This window comes from Phocoena sinus, chromosome X (genome assembly GCF_008692025.1).
Source record: "Phocoena sinus isolate mPhoSin1 chromosome X, mPhoSin1.pri, whole genome shotgun sequence".
Classification (NCBI taxonomy): domain Eukaryota; kingdom Metazoa; phylum Chordata; class Mammalia; order Artiodactyla; family Phocoenidae; genus Phocoena; species Phocoena sinus.
Window position 1 is genome coordinate 67036823 of NC_045784.1, and position 6000 is coordinate 67042822.

Genomic DNA, 6000 nt, shown 5'->3' on the forward strand with positions numbered 1-6000 from the left:
CCTATGTTCTCCTCTAAGTGTTTTATGGTGTCAGTTCTCACATTTAGGACTTTAATCCATTTTGATTTTATTTTTGTGTACGGTGTTAGAGAGTGTTTTAATTTCATTCTTTTACATGTAACTGTCCAGTTTTCCCAACACCACTTATTGAAGAGACTGTCTTTTCTCCTTTGTATATTCTTGCCACCTCTGTCATAGATTAAGGAAACCATAAACAGGACAAAAAGACAACCCTCAGAATGGGAGAAAATATTTGTAAATGAAGCAACTGACAAAGGATTAATCTCCAAAATTTACGAGCAGTTCATGCAACTCAATAACAAAAAAACAAACAACCCAATCCAAAAATGGGCAGAAGCCCTAAATAAAGATTTCTCTGAAGAAGATATACAGATTACCAACAAACACATAAAAAAATGCTCAACATCATTAACCAATAGAGAAATGCTAATCAAAACTACAATGAGATATCATCTCACACCAGTCAGAATGGCCATCATCAAAAAATCTAGAAACAATAAATGCTGGAGAGGGTGTGGAGAAAAGGGAACACTCTGGCACTGCTGGTGGGAATATGAATTGGTATAGCCACTATGGAAAACAGTATGGAGTTTCCTTAAAAAACTACAAATAAAACTACCATATGACCCAGCAATCTCACTACTGAGCATATACCCTGAGAAAACCGTAATTCAAAAGGAGTTATGTTCCAAAATGTTCATTAAAATAGCCAGGACATGGAAGCAACCTAAGTGTCCATCATTGGAAGAATGGATAAAGAAGATGTGGCACATATATACAATGGAATATTACTCAGCCGTAAAAAGAAACGAAATTGAGTTATTTGTAGTGAGGTGGATGGACCTAGGGTCCGTCATACAGAGTGAAGTAAGTCAGAAAGAGAAAGACAAATACCGTATGCTAACACATATATATGGAATCTAAGGAAAAATTTTAAAAAGTTCATGAAGAACCTATGGATAAGACGGAAATAAAGACACAGACCTACTAGAGAATGGACTTGAGGATATGGGGAGGGGGAAGGGTAAGCTGTGACAAAGTGAGAGAGTTGCATGAACATATATACATTACCAAATATAAAATAGATATTTAGTGGGAAGCAGCCACATAGCACAGGGAGATCAGCTCTGTGCTTTGTAACCACCTAGAGTGGTGAGGTAGGGAGGGTGGGAGGGAGGGAGATGCAAGAGGGAAGAGATATGGGAACATATGTATATGTATAACTGATTCACTTTGTTATAAAACAGAAACTAACACACCATTGTAAAGCAATTATACTCCAATAAAGATGTTAAAAAAATTGACCTTAGATGCATGAGTTTATCTCTGGGCTTTCTCTCCTGTTCCACTGATTTATATTTCTATTTTTGTGCCAATACCATACTGTTTTGATGACTTATAGCTTTATAGTATAGTCTGAAGTCAGGGAGCCTGACTCTTCCATCTCCATTTTTCATTCTCAGGATTGCTCTGGCTACTCGGGGTCTTTTCTGTCTCCACACAAATTTTAAGATTTCTTTTCTAGTCCTGTGAAAAATGCAATTGGTAATGTGATAGGGATTGCATTGAATCTGTAGGTTGTCTTGGGTAGTATAGTCATTTTGACAATATTGATTCTTCCAGTCCAAATCATGGTGTATCTTTCCATCTCTTTGTGTCATCTCCAATTTGTTTCAGCAGCATCTTAAAGTTTTTGGAGTACTGGTTTTTATCTCCTTAGGTAGGTTTATTCCTAGGTATTTTATTCTTTTTGATGTAATGGTAAATTGGATTGTTTCTTGAAGTTCTGTTTCTGATATTTTTTGTTAGTGCATAAAAATGCAACAGATTTCTGTGTATTAATTTTGTAACATGCAACTTTACCAAATGCATTGGGACTTGATTGGTATTTATTGAGCATTCCACACAAAAGCAGCAGAATGCATATTCTTCTCAGGTGCACTTGGAACATTCTCCAGGATTGACCACATGCTGGGCCACAAAGTGAGCTTCAGTAAATTTAAGAAAATTGAAATCATATCGAGCAACTTTTCCAACCACAACACTATGAGATTAGATAAACTACAAGTAAAATTGTAAAAACAGGGCTTCTCTGGTGGCGCAGTGGTTGAGAGTCTGCCTGCCAATGCAGGGGACACGGGTTTGTGCCCTGGTCTGGGAGGATCCTGCATGCCACAGAGCAGCTGGGCCCATGAGCCATGGCTGCTGAGCCTGTGTGTCCAGAGCCTGCGCTCCACAATGGGAGAGGCTGCAACAGTGAGAGGCCCGGGTACCACACACACACACAAAAAAACCAAAAAACAAAAAAGCAAAAAACTGTAAAAACACAAACACGTGCAGGCTAAACAATATGCTACTAAACAACCAATGAAGAAATCAAAGAGGAAAAAAAATTACCTAGAGGCAAATGAAAATGAAAGCACAATGACCCAAAACCTACGGGATGAAGTAAAAGCAGTTCTAAGGGGGAAGTTTATAGCAATGCAATCCTACCTCAATAAACAAGAAAAAAATCTCAAATAAGCAACCTAACCTTACACCTAAAGCAATTAGAGAAAGAAGAGCAAACAAAACCTAAAATTAGTAGGAGGAAGAAATAATAAAGATCAGAGCAGAAATAAATGAAATAGAGACAAAGAAAACAATAGCAAAGATCAATGAAACTAAAAGCTGGTTCTTTGAAAAGATAAACAAAATTGATAAACCTTTAGCCAGACTCATCAAGGAAAAGAGGGAGAGGACTCAAATTAATAAAATTAGAAATGAAAAAGAAGTTACAACAGACACCACAGAAATACAAAGGATCATAAGAGACTACTAAAAGCAACTGTATTCCAATAAAATGGACAACCTGGAATTAATGGACAAATTCTTAGAAATGCACAACCTGCCAAGACTGAACCAGGAAGAAATAGAAAATATTAACAGACCAATCAGAAGCACTGAAGTTGAAACTGATTTAAAAACTCCCAACAAAGTCCAGGACCTGATGGCTTCACAGTTGAATTCTATCAAATACTTAACATATATTTTAATTGTGTTTTTTCCTTTTCTTGCTGTTGAGTTGTAGGAGTGGAGTATATATTCTAGATATGAACCCCTTGTCAGACATATTCTTTCCAAATATTTTTCCCATCCTATGGATGGCCTTCTCACTGCTCTTTGTATCCTTTGTTGGACAGAAATTTTTCTTATTTTGATATCGACCAATTCATTGATTTTCTTGTTGTTGACTGTTATTTTGGTGTCATATACAATAAATCATTGCCAAATCGAAGTTTATGAAGATTTTCCACTATGTTTCCTTCTAAGACCTTTACAGTTTTAGCTCAAATATTTATGTCTTTGATCTAGTTTGAGTCAATTTTTTATATGGTATAAGGTATGAGTCCAACTATATCCCTTTGTATCTGGATATCAAGTTTTCCAAAACCATTTGTTCAAAAGACTGTCTTTTCCCCATTGTGTGGTCTTGGCACACTTATCAAAAATTATTTTACCCTGGGCTTCCCTGGTGACGCAGTTGTTGGGGGTCCGCCTGCCGATGCAGGGGACGTGGGTTCACACCCCGGTCTTGGAGGATCCCACATGCCGCGGAGCGTCTGGGCCCATGAGCCATGGCTGCTGGGCCTGCGCGTCCAGAGCCTGTGCTCTGCGATGGGAGAGGCCACGGCGGTGGGAGGCCCGCGTGCCACAAAAAAAAAAAAAAAAAAAATGATTTTACCATGTACATGAAGGCTTTTCTCTGAGTATGCATTCTGTTTCATTGTTCTGTATTCCTTTCTTTATGCCAGTACCCCACCATTTTTTATTCCCCAATTTTATTAAGATATATTTGACATATAACATTGTATACGTTTATGATGTACAGTGTGATGATTTAATGATTCTATATATTATGAAGTGATTGCTATAATTAAGATAGTTGACACATCCATCATCTTACATAATTACAATTTTTTGTGTGTAGTGAGAACATTTGAGTCCTACTCTCTTAGTGACTTTTAAGTATACAATAAAGTTTTGTTAACTGTAGTCACCATGCTGTATATTAGACCCCTAGAACTGATGCATCTTATAACTGGAAGTTTATACCCTTTCTTTGCTATTGTAAATAATGCTGCAATGAACATGGGAGTGCAGATGTCTCTTTGAGGCAATGAATTCAGTTCCTTCAGATATGTATCCAGAACTAGGTAAAAGTTTTAATTTTACTCCATTTTAAATTTTGCGAAGAACCTCCATCTGTTTCCCACAGTTGTACAAATCTGTATTCCAATGAACAGAACACAAGAGTTAGTTTTCTCTGTATCATTTCCAGAAGTTGGTATATCTTGTCTTTTGGATAATTGCCATCATAACAGGACTGAGGTGACATTTCATTGTGATTTTGATTTGCATTTCTGGCATGATTAGTGATGTTGAGCATCTCTTCTTTTAGCCATTTGTCTTCTTTGGAAAAAATTCTGCTAAGTTCCTTTGCCCATTTTAAAATCAACATATTTTATTTATTTATTTATTTATTTATTTGCTATTTACTTGTATGAGTTCTTTATACACTTTCAATATTAACTTCTTATTCAGTATATGCTGTGCAAATATTTTCTACTCTGTAGGCTGACTTTTCATTTTGTTGGTTGACTGTTTCTTTTTCTGTGCAGAAGCTGTTTAGCATCATATAGTCCAACTTGTTTATTTTTAATTTTTTGCTTCACTTTCCATGTCATATCCAAAATAACATTTCCAAGACAAATGTCAAGGAGATTTCCCCCTATGTTTTCTTTCAGAACTTTTACTGATTCAGATCTTACATTTAAGTCTTTAATCTACTTTGAGATAATTTTTGTGAATGGTGTAAGATAAGGGTGCAATTTCTTTCTTTTTTTTGCATGTGAATATTCAGTTTTTTCTACAACATTTATTGAAGTGACAGCCTTTTCTGTTGATCATTCTTGGCTCCTTTTTCAAATATTAAGTATAAATACTTGGGTTTATTTCTGGGATCTCCATTTTGTTCCATTAGTCTTTGGGTCTATCTTTATGTTAGTATCATACTTTTTGACTAGTATAGCTTTGTAATATAGTTTGAAAAAAAGAATTGTGATGTCTCAAATTGTGTTTTTCATTCTCAGATTAATTTGCTAGGGATTTTAGTCTTTTTCTTTCATATTTTATTTCATTTTTTAACATCCTGTTGGAGTATAACTGCTTTAAAATGGTGTTGTAGTTTCTGCAGTATAACAAAGTGAATCAGCTATAAGTATATATATATATATATATATATATATATATATATATATATCCCCATATATCCTCCCTCAGGCATCTCCCTCCCATGTTCCTTATCCCACTCCTTTAGGTGGACAGAAAGCACGAAGCTGATCTCCCTGTTCTATGTGGCTGCTTCCCACTAGCTATTTTACATTTGGCATTGTATATATGTCCACGCCACTCTCTCATATCGTCCCAAATTAACCTTCCTGCTTCCCATGTGCTCAAGTCTATTCTCTATGTCAGCAAATTTATTCCTGTTCTGCCCCAAAGTTCTTAACAGCCTTTTTTCTTTTTAGGTTCCATACATATGTGTTAGGATACGTTATTTGTTTTATTCTCTCTGAAAAACTTCACACTGTATGACAGTCTCTAGGTCCATCCAACTCACTACAAATAACTCAATTTCATTTCTTTTTATGGCTAATATTCCATTGTATATATGTGCCACATCTTCTTTATCCATTCACCTGTTGATGGGCACTGAGGCTGCTTCCATGTCCTGGCTATTGTAAATAGAGCTGCAATGGATATTGCTGTACATGACTCTTTTTGAGTTATGGATTTCTCAGAGTATAAGCCCAGTAGTGGGACTGCTGGGTCATGTGGTAGTTCTATTTTTAGCTTTTTAAGGTACCTCCACACTGTTCTCCATATTGGCTGTATCAATTTACGTTCCCACCAACAATGCAAGAGTGTTCCCTTTTC